This window comes from Pseudopodoces humilis, chromosome 13 (genome assembly GCF_049639895.1).
Source record: "Pseudopodoces humilis isolate 2021_Gansu_Grassland_sample_001 chromosome 13, ASM4963989v1, whole genome shotgun sequence".
Classification (NCBI taxonomy): Eukaryota; Metazoa; Chordata; class Aves; order Passeriformes; family Paridae; genus Pseudopodoces; species Pseudopodoces humilis.
Genome location: NC_142212.1, coordinates 9,463,595 through 9,480,687, shown reverse-complemented (window position 1 = coordinate 9,480,687; position 17,093 = coordinate 9,463,595). Strand labels below are relative to the sequence as shown.

At 50.3% G+C, this 17,093-nt stretch overlaps 1 long non-coding RNA gene across 1 annotated transcript; it reads left to right on the top strand.

Annotated features, from left to right (window-relative positions):
* The first annotated feature begins 12,664 nt into the window (after positions 1-12,664).
* LOC148183221 (uncharacterized) lies at positions 12,665-16,616 on the top strand. The gene is made up of 3 exons (XR_015773679.1): positions 12,665-15,034; positions 15,148-15,537; positions 15,869-16,616. It is a non-coding gene; the product is annotated as an uncharacterized LOC148183221 (long non-coding RNA).
* The last annotated feature ends 477 nt before the right edge of the window (positions 16,617-17,093 follow it).

Genomic DNA, 17,093 nt, shown 5'->3' with positions numbered 1-17,093 from the left:
TGCATACCTGAGGTCTGTAGTCCTGAGAAAGCCTTTTGTATCCTTCAGCTAATAAAACACATTCCCTTGAGTAGAGCGTTAGCACCCTCTTCTTGGCCAGTGGTGTTGGTGTTTTCTCACAGCTCTGGCTCTCTTGTGATAGCTGCTGCCGTGCCAGGTGGGGCCTGAGCTGTCCCAGTGCTGTTAGTGTGGGTGTCATGGAGGGACCGTGACAGAGCTCACTGTGAGCATTCCTGTCCTCCAGCAAGTGGGGATGTTTGTGTGCTGGTGTCCACTGGGGCTACTGGGAGCTGGAATTGTGCGGGGTACTGTGCTGAGTGCTGTTCAAACTCAGCAAAAATGGGGAAAACAAGTCTCTTTTCTGCTGCAAATATTTAGATTATTTCCAGTGGCCAGTTAGTGCTGGGAGGAGTCTGCAGGATGTGGGGCTGCTGGCTTTTTCCAGGAGCAGGGTGGTTGTTCATGATGGGAGAAAGGGGCTCCTTCCAGCCCCAGGGGCTTGGGAAGCTTGGCAGTGCCTCCAAGGGGGTGATCTCTGCTCCCCTCCCCAGTGAGCCAAATGCCATGTGGTTCATTCAGGGCCATGGTGAAATGCCCCAGTTTGGCCCTTGGTTGTTTTTCTGTCTCTCAGTGACATCTGGTGCATTGCTGTGAGTTCCCAGAAAGAGGCCCTGATGGAGGATGTCAGGGTAGGAAGAAAGGAGATGACCTTGCTATTAAAAGGCAACAGAAATGGAAATGTTTCAGGCTGTTTCAAGCAGACATGTCTGAGAAGAAAATCTCCTTGCTCTGTTCCATCAGGCCCTCGTGGGTAGCTTTTCTCTGTTCACTTGATACTACACTGGAGATGCTTAATTTATCCTTGTTCCCATTGCATGCCTGAAAAGATCTTGTGGAGTTTGAGAGGGATTTAAGTCCTACTGCTCCCTCATGACTTAGTACGTTTCTGGTCTTAGAGTGACACCAACAGCCCTGACACTCTTGGATCAGAGATGTTGGTCTTGAACAGGAAGAGTTCAGGTCCCAATCCTGCTTTGAGTCCTAAGCAATCCTGTAGAACCCAGTTCAGCAAGCCCAGCAACATCTCTTTAAAGAGGGAATTTCTTGCAAATCTCTGATCCCTGCTCTGAGCAGAGTCCTATGGAGGAAGGAAACCTTGCCATTGTATGGCTGCTCCTTGTGATGTGGGAGAAGTCGAGTAATTATTGAGATTAGTGAGAATAAGCTTTGCTTACAGTTTGAGATAAATGAATGTTTTAAACTCTCTTGGCTTTTTGGCTGAAATCAAATGTGGCATCAGTGTAACATCTGTATCCATTATCTGGGGAGTGGAAGACTAACCTTTCTTGATGCAAGGCATGAACTTGATTTAAAAGGGCTTTCCTTCAATTTTGTTCCCCAGTGCTGAGCAATCCTGCTGGGTGATACTGTGGGAAGCAGGGGCTGCTCTGCCTGGAAGGGAAGGAGAGAAGGGAGGAAGGTGTGATAGGCTGTGCTGGGTATTTGGAGAATGAGGAGAGCAGCGCATGTGAAATGTGTCTGGGGGTTGACCTGTGTGCTAAAGGACAGCATGGGAATGGTGACAGCACACTCAGCTCTGTGGTGCTGAGTGTGGGTGGGCACTGCCAGTGGCCCATGCTGCTGAGGCAGTGGCCAAAGCTGGGCAGTGAAGTCAGTGTGCCCCAAATGGAGAAGACTGATGTGCCCAGTGCAGGAGCTCAGGGCTGGGCTCTCCTGTGGGTTTTCTCCATCCTCAGTGCATTTAATCTGTACTGGGATGAAAACATCAACTTCACCACTGTCTTCACTTGGCACGGTAGTCTTGGTCTGTTCTTACTGTCCTTAACAGTGACAAATCCCTGAGCAGAAGAGTACTTAATGACTTTGTTTTCCACTCCACAGAGAGGGGAGGTGGCATTTAAGAGACCCCAGGAGCCTTTCACCACCTCAGGGGCCTGGCCTGGGGCTTGTTGGAACAAATCAGCCTGGCATGTCTCTGCCTGTCCTTGCTAAGTGAACCCCATGTATGTTGGAAGGAGGTTTTTGATTGAGCAGGGCAGGAGCCCAGCTCACTTGCCACACTTGGGCAAGTGGCATGTGAAGGGGAAGAGCTTCATCCTTCAAAGCCCCTGCACATCTGAGCCACTCAAAGTGTGTTGCTGCAGCCCTGCACAGCCACCAGTCAGGTCAGTGGGTGGATGCAATGTCTGTAAGCAGAGGGTCTCCAGGAAGGTCCTCTCCCCTTCAGAGACTGAGAGAGCTGATGCTGGGAGGCAGAGCACATTGCCTTTGGCTGTTGGGGGCTCTTAGGACCTACTGGAGCATCTGTTTGGGCCACTCTTGGGAACAGGATATGGCAGCAGGGGATGTTGGAGCTGCTCCACCAGCCAGTTCCTCTGCTGTGTGGATGTGTAACACACACCAGCACAGTACATACTGTGAAGAGTGTGACTGTGGATGCAGTATTTATTTAGGTGTTGAAGGTGAAATAAATCTATGATGTTTCCCTCTGGGCTGAGTCTTTACCTGCTTTCCCAGCTGAAAGACAACACTGCTTCTCTGCACCATGGGAACCTCCTCCCAGCAAGATGTTTGCTGGATTTTGGGAGTAAAGCCCTTTCCCTTCCACACCCCCCTAATGCCAACACCCACCCCTCCTTACCCCTCTCCTCATTCACTTTTGCCTTAGTTTCCAAAGGCTGGTGCCCTTTCCCTTGTTTTTCCCAACTGTTTTGGAGCCCAGTGGGTGGTTTGGGACAGAAATCTGCCCAGCTCATGAAAGCCATAGAAACACTTCCTATGGGGCTGATAAAAGCAGGGTGGTGTTTTTCCTTTTCTTTTTTCTTTTTTTTTTTTTTTTTTTTCCCTGACCAGAACCCAGAATAGCCCTTTCCAGTGCAACAGATACATCACCACCAAGCCACCTCGGTGCAGTAACTGCAGATCCATCTGGATGATGATGCCTGATGCTCTGGAGGAGACAGCCAGGCTGCTGCTCCTCCCCAGCATGCACAGGTGAAGTGGGAGCAATGGCACTGGGATGGGTGGAGCCACTGGGAGCATCCTTCAAAGCAATGCTTTCCTTAACCTGTTAATCTTAACTCTGGCCTGCTGGGCTGTTCCCAAGGCTCCTAAACAAAACCCATCCTTCATTAGGTAATGTGGCTACAGTTTTTTCAGAAGTGAGGGGTTTTTTTCTCAAGTCACTTTTTTTTTCCACCAAACTAAGAGGGAAGAGAAGGGGAGGAAGGGAAACCCCCTAGCTCTTGTCTTGGTGGCTTGTCATGCCTGCCTTTAATTGACAGACCTTGTTATTAATGTTTTCCAGCCGCCTCTCATCCAGGGCTCAAACCTCCCTTTTAAAGCCCTGTCATGTTAAAAATTGACATGTGTTGACTTTGGCCTGGGAGAAGCCAGGCCCTGGCTGTAGGTAGGAACTGCATGTGTTTAGTCTGGCTTACATTTTATTTTCTTCTTTCATCAAATTAGTTCAGCTGTATTTTTTTTTTTTTTCTGGAGGAAAGAAAAGAAAAACTGCTTGACAATCTGAGGCTGTGGGTTAGAATTGCAGCATTGCGTTAAAACAACAAGAAATAGGTTACAAATGTGGGCTGTGTCAGGCTGGGTGGAGATGGGGCCACTGGAGCAGGGATGGGAAAAGCTGCTGCAAGTAAACACTGCCTCTATGGAGGCACAGAGATTCCTCCTGCAACCACAAAGCCATGGGTGCTTGTCTGATTTATTCCAGTTGAGCTTGTTTCATTCAGCCTTGCTAAAATTAGTGCTGTCCTAACTGCACCAGGTTTATTTGTCCACTTCTCCTTGCTCAGCCCAGTGAGCAGTCCTGCTGTGGGTACCCCAGTTCTCCACCCTAAAGCACAGCCAGAGATGTGCTGCAAGCCCACAGAGTGACCACTGGGCTGGAAAGCCAAGGAAATCCTGCTTCCTGCCCATTAAATATCTGGGATTAGGGGCTACGTGGCACATTTCACTGGGATAGCAGTTAAGATCCAGACTGCATCCATCAGGGATTGTTTTGGGTTGCAATGCAAGATGTAACCAGGAGTATGTATTCTATGACCATCTGTTAAAACCAGGTGGGGCAGTGTTCTTCATCTCTTTCATGACCCATCCTCCCTCCAAGGGGAGATCTTTTAATGGGCTATTGAGTCTCACTGCAGGACTGATAAAATTACATCATCCCACTGTGAGATGCTCCACCCAGGGGGAGGAGCCAAGCATTCCTACTGGATATAATCTGAGACTTGGAACACCACAGTCAGCCTGTTCCCACTGGATTCCCAGAGGAAGACCAGACCCATCTACTCCACCACTGGATCTTCAGAGGAAAACAACAACCTTCTACAGGATCACTGCTTCAACAGAACCACATCTGTCACTCCAGGAGGACTGCAGCCACCATTTAATCTGACTGCTATCAACACCCTGACCAACAGGGTGTCAGGTTGTATTCTGACTGACAGGGTTTTGTACTACTGCATTTTATTTTAATTTTCCTATTAAGTTGTAGGGTTTTGTTTTGTTTTTAATTTATACATACTAGTAGAGAACTGTTATTCCTACTCCCATATCTTTGCCTGAGAGCCCCTTAATTTCAAAATTATAATAATTTAGATGGACTGGGTTTACATTTCTCATTTCAAGGGAGGCCCCTGCCTTCCTTAGCAGACACCTGTCTTTTCAAACCAAGACAGGGATGCTCCTGTCTCTGAATGTGGAGTGGAGGAGTACCCAGACACTGGGAAGAGCATGTCCTGCCCCTGCTGTCCCAGGTTTTTACCCAAACCTTAGTGCCTCACTGTGGAAGGCATCTTGTTCCCCCTTCCTGTATTTCCCCAGTGCTTCAGAGTTAAATGCACCCAAAATGTTCATGGGGTTCATTTAACACACAGGACCTCACTCCGGCCCCATCACTGAGGACCAGAGAAGCACCAGGTCCTGTTTTGGTGCCAGATGAAAAGAAATAGCTGAAGCTTCAGGGAGTTACTAATGGGCTTGTGTCACCATGGTGCCCACACTGAATCCTACCCTGCTCTGCCTGCGCAGATGGAATTCCAGCCTGGGGGTGTAAACAGTGCTGGGAGGATGGAGGGGAGGAGCCCCAGGAGGGGCTGCCAAGAGGTTCCATGGGGCAAGGGGGAACACCTCTCCCACCCCCCAGAGGCATGGCAGTGGCCACTACTGTCCTTGACAGTGACAAATGTCAACCAGAAGAGCACCTAATGACTTTGTTTTCCATTCCACAGAGAGGGGAGATGCATTTAAGAGAGCCCAGGAGCTGGTGGTCCTTCTGCAAGGAATGCCTGCCCTATCATACTCAAACAGCACAAGTGAAATGGAAAATAGAGAAGGATCCTCCTTTGCCTCAGGGCATGTTGCAGACAACCCATCTTTGCCTCCTGAAAGGTCTTGCAAGTGGGTGCTGTTTTTGCATCTCCCCTCTTGGCAATTCCCATGTATATCCTTTTTTCCTGCATCTTGTGATGGATGTTTCTGTGGGCCCCATGGGATGCCCATCAAGCAGACCTTTATCATCAGTGCCCACTAACACTGTGCCAGACCCACCATCCTGGCAGTCACAGGCCCCCCAACCTGGATTGTCTCCCCATTTTTAGTCTGTACGGGAAAACAAGATGAGGTCCCATCTGTGATGCTGGCTGGCCCAGAGGTGCCACTAAAAACTGCGAGAGCTGAGAGGTCCCTGCCACTCTAATGGACCCATAAAGAAACAGCTGCAACCAGGAAAGTGTGAAGAGATTTGGCACCAAGACCTCTTGTCCCCACAGCCACAATCCCTTTCCAAGGGGCCTGCCTGGGCAGCTCGTCCATACACACAAGGACCTGACTCCTCATGGAGGGGCCGAAATATTTTCCAAGAGTTACTTTTGTAACATTAGTGAAATCAAAGCAAAACGTGTCAAAATTCCCATTAAGCACATTTAACTTCCCTTGTTCCAAGACAAAGTGCCTTTGCCTGGAGGCAGGTTTCGGGTTTGCTGCACGGCCATGGGAGACTATTGGATTACAGGCAGCACTGAGCCAGAGTTTGCTTTCTTCAGGGTAAAGGCTTTTCCTAATCAGGATCAGTTTAATTCTGTTATCTGAATTATTAGCTTGGCTCTGCGTCTGGCCTGTGCAGGAAGAAGATGAGGGGAAGGGGACTGTTTCTGGAGGAGGAGAGGGGAGAGGGTCTGAGCCCCAAAGGGCAGTGTCTCTCCCTGTCTGGGACCTGCTCTTTACACTACAAAAGCTCTGTGTTCATGTTGTAGACAATGATGGATGGTGGAGTCCGTGAAGGCCCTCCAAGGGCTTTGCAGCTTCAGGATAAGGCTCATTGTCTGGCTCTGCCATGGGTGAGTGTCAACCTGATTTACTGGTGGGGAAACTGAGGCACGGGGCAGCAATCAGTAATGTGAAGCTAAGCTGCCCTCACCTGTAGAGATGGAAGATGAATTAAGTGGAAGATATAGCAAAATCCCTTTGTTCCTTGTGGAAAAAACAGCATCTTTGCATCCTGGCTCATGTGTCAGGGGAGAATGTTTGGGCCTTACCACATCCTTGCTTTGAAAAGGATAGTTTTTTTTCCCTTCCTTTTCTTTCTTTCTTTCCCTTTTTCTCCCAGGAGTGAGGGTGTGTGTGGAAATTTGAAGGGAGTGTTTTCTATGTTATTCCTTCAATGTCCTCACTCTGTGTGTCACAGGGTCTGTCTGTGGTCTCCACTCCCTACTGGATCTTGATGGCTGTGCTTGAGACATACACAATTATACTGCTTTGAGCCCAGGCCCCCCAGGGAGCATTTTGGCTGTCAAACCTGCCCACAGGGCACCAGGCAGCAGCAGCAGTTTTCTTAGCACCCATGAAAAACAACAGACTTGCTGGTACATGAAGGGTCTCCAACTCATTTGATTTGGGGAAAAAAGAGCTGCTTGCTCCCGTGGGAGTAGGAGCAGGGGGATCCATCACAAGGCAGGGGAGTGATGTGAACAGCACCATTTCTCATCAGTGATGTGGAACATGTGACTGGATCCATATTGGTCAGCATCTAGGGATCCCACACAGGGCAGAACACAGCTCCAAGGTGATGGAGGCACTGCCATAAAGTTTTCAGCTTTGTTTCTTGCTGGCATAATCAGTCTTTTGCAAGAGTTGCTCTCTGCTCAGCTTTCTGACATTATCTCATCCCCACTGTTAAATGCAGGCTGAAAAGATGTCCCAGCACTTTAATTTTCAGCTACGTAAACTCTGAGCATCTTTGAAGCCTTGGTTCCACATTCCCCTCTGCATCCACATCTCCTTGCTGATGAGAAGCTGTTGCACAGGGAGTTCAGCACCTGTCTTTAATGCTCCTGCCCCTCATGGCTTGTTTTGGTCTATCAACTCTTACAGGTTCCCCGTGTCAGAGATTCTCTTTTCTCCTAAAGCAGAAGCTGATGGTTTCATGTGGGAACACAGTGATTCCTGGAGTTCTCTTTGCTTGGCCTCCTTAACCTGATGGAATCAACAGGCCAGTTCTTCTGCTGGGCCCAAAGTTTTTCCAAAGAAGGTGATTTTGTGGGGATACTGCTGTGGGGTATGCTAGCATTTGTGATTATGTTATGAATTTTAATATTGTTGAGGGGTTTGGGGTGTGATGCTGATGTGCAGGTTGATGTTGAGAGTCAGTGTTACTTTGGGTCACTGCTGAGGGCTTCTGCCATAGAGCTGCTGATGTCCAAGACATGTGGTACCAGCTAGGCTAGTGTGACTTTGAACATCTTCTTCAACATCCTCTAGTTCAGTCATGTATCCTTGAAGTCCTTTCTCCTCTTCTGGAAAGAGGCCAAGAAGATGAGAGATGGCACAAGCTCAAGCTATGGGAGCTTTCTCTCTCTGGCATGAGCAGCTGAACCTGGATGACAAGGATGGCACTTCTCAGGGCCATCATCTGGGACAGCCCACAGCCACCCTCAGCAGCTGTCCAACACCTCCTCCATACTTCAGCAGCATTTCTTCCCCAGCGAAGGATGTTGCCACCTCAAGCCCTGCCTTGCAGCTACTCCTGGTGAGAACAGACTTTGTCTACAGTTCCTGTCTGGGTGTTTCATGGTGCGCTGCCACCCACACGTGGGAAAGGGACCTTCTCCCAGCTGGGAGTGGGCAGAGCTCTGAGCAAGCCTGCTGGGCTGTTGTGCCTCCAAAGCTGGCTGGTGCTGGCCTCTCTCACCCCAGGGTTCCTCACCAAAATAGCTGCTATGGAAAGAGGTTTGTTGACTTTTTTATTTTCCTTTTCTTTTTTTCTTCCTGTGCTCAGACTTCCCCAGACCTCCTCAGAAGACCCTGGCATATCATCTTACAGATGTGGCATAGAAGCCTTGGTTGCAAAATATATCCGGCATGGCAGTTGGCAGTGTTGTGCAATCTCCATCAACTTACGGAAACCACTGTGAGATACTATTAAAGAGGGACTCCAGCCCCATCCATCACTCCAGCCGCAGTCACGTGTCCCTCTGTCAGGCAGAAGGGCACAGGCAGCACAGGGACTGTAAGCACCAGAAGAGCTTTCCCTGGCAGCGGGTGCTCTTGTGCAGGGGTGGATGGGACATGAGCTCTCTTTCCGGTACCCTTTGCTTTCCAGACCACCTGTGTTGTGTTGCCACCAGTATCCTACCATTAGATATTCTCCTTCAGTCTGTCACTGCTGCTGGTTTCACACCAATGGTCAAAACCTGGGTGGTCATGAATGGCCATGGAAAGCTCAACAGTGAAACATGGCAGAGATGATGGTTACAGTACCCCTGAGAAGCCAGATGTGGGATGGCAACAGGAAAGTTGCTGTTCAGGTCCCAAGTTTCCTTTTTCTTAACCCAGCAGAGACTTTCCCCCACTGGCTCCATGGCCCAGCTGTCCCCTGTGGCATTCAGTACAGTGTGCTGGGCAGGCAATAACCTTCCTCTCAGTGATCCATCCTGTTTCTCTGTTCTGTGGGGCTCTTGGTAAATGCCCTCTCAAATAAGTGGGGCTTTGGCTGCGAGGGGGACTTGTGCAACAACCTAGCTCTCCAGGATTGCCAGGAACATGAGCATGGACTGGCAAAATTCAGCTATGGGCAGACTTGGGCAATGAGCTGCAGCACACAGCTCTCACTGCCTTTACCCATCTCTGTCCTTGGGACACCTTCCTCACCAGTGCCAAGGGCTGTGGCAGGCATGGCAGAGCACTAGGAAGGGACATGGTGCTGGTGTGATTTGCCATCATTTACCCTTTGCTGCTGAACCCTGCTCAGCATGGCCAGCTCTTAATCACCGGGTTTATTGCTGGCACCTCCTGGCCCAGCTCACTCTGTCCTCCTGAGCTGCCTCTTGCCCTTCTCTCTCTCTCTGCAGGCATATTAAATCACCAAGGTCTGCCCAGGAGAAATTGCTGCTGCTCCATTACCCTGCTGTCAGCATCCACTGCACTTGTGAGAATCAGGTTCCACATCAGAAAATAATAAAGGCAATATTATGAGCAGAGGGGAGAGGAGATTAAAAACCTGTTTAAAGAGCCTTCTGGTCCCTCTGCTGTTTATTGCACTTCGTGACTTTGTGTTATTTTTGTTGTCACTGAAGTTGGACTTTTAATTTTCCTCTGATCATCAAGTGACTGGTTCGTAATTTCCCTATGGCTCCAAGGATTAAAATAGGTTGTTTTTAAAAATACCTGTTGCTCCCCAAGATCAGGTAGTGATTCTTTCTTTGCTAGTTGGAATGCTAATTAAATACTTTATTTAGCCCAAACACAGATGTGGCGTGCACCGAGTCCAGCCCCAGGGTTGAGCCAGACTCACAGTGGCAGTGACAGAGCTGCTTGTGGAGGACTTTGTGTCCCAGTGCTTGGCTAATTCTGTTCTCCATGGGATCTTGCTGCCACTCTCATGTTTATCCAGGACGTTTTTTTTTTTCTTTTCTTTCCCCCCCCTTCTTTTTTCCTTTGCTCTTTTTTCCTCTTTTTAAATTTTTTTTTCTTTTCTTTTTTTTTTTTTCCTGACATGATTTACTTTCTGGGGTGTTTTGGTCAATTTTCACCTTTAATGCCTTTAACTAATGAGCCTGTTGAATTTCACAGAATCATTTTCATTCACTGACACATTTGTGCTGTGGGTTGGCAGCACTATAAAGGGAGGGTATTTAAGTCCTCCAGCCAAAACTGCCATCTCCTTCACCTTCATGCCAAGTACTTTATCTGTGATAGGATTTTTGTGGTGTTTTTTAAATTAATGGATAACTGCATATATAAATGCCATGAGCTGCAAAGAAATGCTGGGTGATGGTTTTTGAGACTCTGTGTGTGTATGGGCCCGTGCAGCCCTGGCCCAGGAAAATGCGATGTCCAGCACAGACATGTGGCACTGCCTTGATGGCAGTGCCCATCTCTGCACTGGTGGGTCTGTGTTACACTTAGCCAGCCAGGAGGATGAAGGCTACCTGGAGGGGTGTAACTCATTTAATTGCAGTGCAAGTCTGTGGCAAGCCTGGAGAGTTTCACTGATGTGAGTCTGGGATCCATCACATAAGCAGCTCTGTCTGCTGCTCCAGGGCAGGCATTGCTCCAGCTGGCATGGCCACAGGAGAGGGGGATTGGTCTTGGAGATGTTGGCTGGAAGCCACTCCTGGGGGGCTCCAGCCTGAGACTGCAGAACTGTTACTGATCCTAGATCAGCTCAGCTCTGGCTTTGCTCAGTCAAGGCCTGCAAACCTCCAAGGATGGCTCTCCCCTCTGGGGAGCCAGCCCATGGCCACAGTCTTGCTCTGCCAACTGCGAGAAGTAGCAGGTAGAGACTAGAGCCATGTTTTGCACACCATGGGGCAATGGCAAACACTATTGATGTGAGGGCCTGGAGGAGGAAAATGGGCCATGACAGGTGTAGTCACTGGCCTCTCTACATGGCAGAGCTACTGCTGGGGTGCCCTGTCCACGTCTCTGTACTGGATTTACTTATTGTCTGAGATGTGAGTGCAAGTGGAGCTGTGCTGTGCACACTTCCAAAGGGAGCAGGAGGTGAAAGGCCTGTGCAGGAGCTACTGCTGCATTTTACCCTGCCATCCCCTTTTTCTTCACCCTGCTCCCTGGGCATTAGCAGGGTAGAGCTCTGTTACCTTGCCAAGAGCAAAGGTGTTGCCTGACTTTGCTGGAGATTAATCCAGGTCCAGCCCCTGCTCCCCTCTCATTGCTACCCAAGTGCCACCATGGTGCTTGGCTGGTGGGAGGAGAGCAGAGCTCTGTCTCACTTCTGGTCTATTCCTTCTCCCTTCCCCCAACCCCAGGAAGCCACATTTGGGACCACCCCAAAGTCATGCTGGCACCAGAGACTAAAATTTTAAAAATTATTAAAAAAAATTCCACATGTTTCTAAAGAAAACTCCAAACTGAGCTTTCCCAGCTGGAGGGTAGGGGTCGGTTGCTTTGTAATCACTCCCAGCTTACTGTTGAAAACATCTTGGTCAGATTTTTATCAGTGCCTGAACAGGAACAGCCTTGGAGGACTGTTTCTGGGGAGATTAGGTGGTTACCTACTGCAGAGTGAGACGCTCCTGCCCAGCCAGCTGAGGTGCATTTTAGATGACACTGATTTGATGTGCGCCTGGGGACTGGCATCCCTGGTGTTCCATGGCAGAGGCAGGTGCCTGCTGTCTGGCCTGGGAAAAGCCTTCAGCTGCCAGGTGATGCCCACAGCGGGGTGTAAGCATGGAGGTAACTCCTGTTTGTGGTGTGAAGGAAGGGCTGGGGATACCCAGAAGGCAAGTGGAGTGAGTTTATCCATCCTCAGAATGTTGTGAAAGCAGAAAAGGGCAAGAAGGCTCAGGGCTGCCCTGCGGGAAGAAAAGTCACACTGGGGATGAGGCTGGAGCTGTGCAGAGAGAACCCTGCAAAAGCCTGACAGGGAGATGTCTGTGCTGCAGAAACAAGGTCAAGGTGAGACCAAATGGTGTGAAGAGGGCTGGGCTGGAAGTGGTGAGATTTGATCCATGCTGTTGCTAAGCAGCTTTGGGGCTAAATTTGGTCCCAAGAAAGTTGCAGCATCCTCCAGTGACAGTGACCAGGCCTGGCAGAGGAATCTGCACAAGAGGAGATGTATTTGAAGAGCAAGAAACTGCTGGTGCAGGCTGGGATAGATGTACAATGGGCAAGGAGGAGATGAAGCCAGATCCTTGGAGGGGAGCTTGGGTGTGGGTCTTTGGTGATGGGAGGGAGTGAGGGTTGGAAGGCAAAGAATGGAGAGCTCTGTTCCTATCAGGCAGCACAGCTCTGTGAGCCCAAACCCTGCAGGCATGAACCCTCTGCCTGGCTAATGCAGCTGCAAACCAGGAGAGCCTGCTGGAAGCTCTCCATGGAGATTGATTCCCCCAAGAGCACAGGCACCAAGCGGGACAGAGTGGCTGAAACTCCCCATGACCCCACTGCCAGCATCACCTCCCCCAGCCAGGGTTTGTGCCATTTCTCCCCTCTGCTTTTACTGTCCCATTCTCTTCCATATCCCCATGGAAAGAACACAAGAACTTTGCTCCAGCAGTAGCACAAAGCAGAGGGGAAGGGTGAGAGCAAGGCCATGGCTCACACCAGCCCGTTGCCACCTGGGCAGTGCCGGTGACTGGGCTGGGAACACTGAGCGGCACTCAGGGTTTCCAGTAAGGCTGTGGCCGTGGTGGGGAGCGGGGACAGGGGCAGGAAACATGCAGCAGGAAGCTGGCTGCCGCTGCCCGGCATTCCTTTGCGCTGGAAACCCGAGTCACGCTTCCTGCAGCCTGCCGGGACAGCCTCCACCCCAAGCAGCGCCTGCCACCGGGCTGGATGCCATAGGAGACAGCACATGCATGTTTTAGATGATTTCATTGTGGAAATGAGCAGTGCCCTATTGCTCCTGTCCTACTTCAGAGTCATCACAGCATGTCTCCTCTATGCCATGCATCCACACTGCCCACACAGGTGTAGTTTCCGTGTGCACCTCTGCTCTGCACCTCCTGGGCTTCGGCCCTGGAGAAACCCAAGCTGCTGTGCTGTACAACAGTTGGCAAGAGACCCATCCCTAAGGGACAGAGTGGTTTCCTTTCCTCCACACACATGTGGCCTGCAGCTAGGCCACGGCCAAGAGTGGGGCTTGTTACCATGTTCCTTCCAGCTTTCCCCATTTCCTCCTGTCTGTCCTGTGGCCCACAATCCAGGTGGGAGGATGGGACTTTGGGCTGTTCTCCCAAAACTTCTTCTACACTTATGCTTTGGATTATTTCCTGTGTTAAGGTGCATGTGTTTTAGCCAGAAAGACCTCAACTGATCAATAATTATTGTGATTCCTTTTGCTTTCTTCCTAGACCCATTTGATTCCCCCTTGCTTGTGTTCATAGATAATTTCATTAATCTATCCAGTTAATTCTGGGCTCTGTGCTGGCACAACAGCACACCTCCAGGAGGGCTACTGGCTTTGTTCTCCTCTGCCAGCCCACTGAGTGTGTTCAATCCTCAACAAGAGGCTAATATCTGAACTTACTGTTGCTCCAGAAAGGCCATGTGGTGGCCATGTCCTGGTTCGTTTCTTCTGGCATTCTGTAGTCATGCAAAGCCACTGCTGCATCTACTTGCAGAGTTGCTTCTCTGTTGCCCTGTCCTTTCTCCTTTCTTTCAGCAGGCAGGTGACAGTTCTGTCTCCGTGTTCCTCTCCATTCTGGATGCAGCTGAGCGCTGCCTGTGGAAGTGTGAGCAGTGGGATGGCTGCAGGAGCCTCTGCTTCAGAGCTGGGCACAGTCAGCAAAGCGGGAAAGCAGATGGGCACAGGTGATAAGGAAAGTCTCGCTGGACAACTTTTTGGATAGAGGGTTGTGGTGTACCTATTTGAAGCTGACACATGCCCACATGGCTTAGGGGTGCAAACTGGAGCCATTGAAACCCCACAGTTCATGGCAGGGGAAAATACAGTATTCCCAGACACCACATTTGAGGCCAGCACCATGATTCTTGAGGTCCAGAAAGCCTATTTTTCTGTTTTCTCTCATTACAGCACAACTGTAGCTAGCCTGGAGTATAAGACAAGTCTCTTCACTGCAGTTTTGCCAGCACAGCTCTGCCTTGAAGGGGGTCAGTGCTTTAGCCTGCAAACCCCCAGAGTGTTTTCCTTGGCAGTCCTTGTTCTGGCAGCATAAGCCTGGCCCACCATTGATCTCTGCTACCTTGGCTGCCTTTCACAGCACACCTGGAACCAGACTGATCCCTGTTTGAAAGCCAAGCTCCACCTGTGACCTTCACCAAGCCCCCTTGGGTGCGACCCAGCCTGCGGGCTTCGATGGCTCTGAAGCGACTCACAGCAATCCACAGTGACCGCGGTCCCCCTGTCCCTGCCACCTCCGTCCTGCAGCAAGCCCCACTGGATGAGAAAGCTCCCCAGAGCACCCCTTGGCCAATTTCCCCCTGCAGAGGGATCAGCCCTCTGCCAACCTGCCGCCGTAGGAAGCGGGAGCGCGGCTGGTGGCTGCGGTTTCCCACGCGGCTGTTTCCCAGCCGAGATTGCAGGGCTGGAGAAATGAGTTACCCAGAGCAGAGCAGAGACAGCTCCGTGCGGCCAGCGGGCTTTCCAGGGGAGGAAATCCCAGCGCTTCGTGAGCTCCACATAATCACAGGCAGCAAGGAGCAGGAAGCACTTGTTAGGAAGGAGCAAGGAAACAGAGCCGCTGCCTCGACCCAAGCACACCTTTTAGGACCGGAAAGTGGGAGTAGGAAGGCGTAAAAGTGCTTTGAGCTTTCGCAGAGGATTGCAAAGGGCAAAGGGTGAGGGGAGAGGGAACAAACACCGGCAGGGCTCTCGAGGAGGGGGCAGCCCGGCGTGTGCGTGCTGTGAAGGGGACTTCATGGTGGAGCTGCTAATTAAATAAGAAAGGCTCGTCTCCATGCTTGTTAGGTTAACTCAGCAGGGATATTGCAAAAGCAAATTCCTCCCAGCAAATGTAATTAGGGGGCCGGAATTCCTCTGGTTCCTTGTCCTCCCTGCGAATCCTGCTAAAGCCATCAGGTGAGGACACCGGGTGAGGGGGGAACATGCAAATCCTGTGCAACAACAACCCCCTTCCAGCGTGGCAAGGATTTCAAATCAAGGCTTGACTTTTTACTCACTCATTATTCCAGGGTGGAAAATACACGTTCAGCTAAACAAGCTCCCTCTCTGGGCTGGGTCATGGGGCTGCCTCCCCCAGCACAACACGCTCATGTTGAAGATGGAAAGAGGACTGTGAGGGGTCTGGACAGGGCACCAGCAGCTCCCAGCCCACAGGATTTGGGAGGTGTCCACTCACAGCACGGTTGTCCTGGATCGTGCTGCTGACCCGCTTCATCTTCCTTGCCAAGGGGGGCACAGCTCCAACCCAGCACAGCAGGACATTTTGGGGTTTGTCTGGCACACAGTTGCTTCAGCATGCATTGTTGTGCTTGTGCCGCTGTTGCCTGTGCAGGCAAAGGATGATGCTCATGGGGGATAACACGTGAAGATGTGTCCTGCCTGGCACTAGGGGACAACAGGTATGTCTGGGAACACAGGGCCAAGGGGAGTTATGTGGCATGGATGGAAGGGGGGAGCTGGATGGAAGGGATGGAGGGCATGGATGGAGGGTGAGGGGTTGAGAGAGGAAATGTGGGGGGAGGAGAAAGGGTGAGCCTGGGACCTTAAAAAGCAATTAGTCAAAGCTGAATTGTTTTTCTAAACTCTTAATGAAAACAAAGAGTAGGGCATGGCCCAGATGGTGCCAGGGGATCAAATAAATGTCGCACTCAGGAAGCAGCTGCTACTGGGAATGTTTCCTGCCAGCCCTGCTGCTGCTCACAGCCACTTTTATTATTTGTTATTTTTCAGGACTGCAGCTGGGGTTTCCCTCCAGCTCTGTGGAAATATGCTTAAGGCTGGCCCATGCAAAGTGTCTGCTAGGGCTGGTCCCTGGCCCTTGGTAGCCCTAGGCTTGCCACCTCCCTGCCTGCTATCTGCCTCCACCCTTCTCCATGACAAAACCTCTGATGGAAGAATTTCATCCTCCATTTCCCACCCAGCCTGGTCCAGCACCATGCTTGTCTCATACCTTCTGTGCCTTTATCTTGTGTAGAGTTTTACTTTTTTGCCCTATTTCCCTGAACCAAACCATCTACCAGTGTGAGTTCAATATCTCTCTGTTCCATGTTGTTGGTGTGAATGGCCAGAATCAAGAAATTTGACCAAAATGAACATTTTGGGTGTTGTTTTTATCCACCGCTGGGTTTTGGAGAGAGAGAGGGGATTTTTCCCTGCTGTAATTCCAAGTGACCCGAGAACACCAAGTGCTGAAATTACCCTTGTTTTTAGGTAAAAAATATGGATCACAACCAAACCAATATTCTCCTGACTCTAGCAGCTGAGATTTAAGAAAAACACCAAACCCAGCCAAATGAGCTCCTAGCCATGAGCTGGCAGCCATATGAGCTGGCAAAAGGTAACTGAGAGAGGACTTGTGACGCAAGCGAATTGTGGAGGCTGATGTCCCTTTGATGGAGGGGAGGGTGGCTGACTGGAGGGGCACTGTGCTCTGTCCCCCATGATGGCTGGTCTCATCCAGTCCACCAGCAACCCTCTGCTCCCTTTTTTTTGGAGCACAAAAGCCATGACCATCTTACATGCCCTTTTTTGTGCACATCATTTATGTAAGATCAGTGTGTTTGTCCCACTGTTTTTCTGGGCTTTTCAAGGCCCCTGAGAATGTGTGTGCAAAGACCTGAACTGGTAGTGAAAAGGGCTTGTTAGTGCTGCCACAGAGGGAAAGAGCAGAACATGCACTCAACTCTTTATTAGCCAGCAGAGATTCTGAGCCAGAATGACATTCTACATGGGGCTTCACCTTTGTGGCACCAAATAGTTGGACTTTGCTTTGTAGGGCAGCTCCTCCCACAACAACACAATTTTAAGACATAAGGAACATGCTGGTTTGTGTATATCCAAATATTTTACTGGGAGACCGGATGTAGGGACCACTCAGGTCGCTCCTGAGGAACTGTGTGCTGAGCTCCTGTCCCTTGCTTATTATACATGGAAAAAATATGTCAAACATGCAATG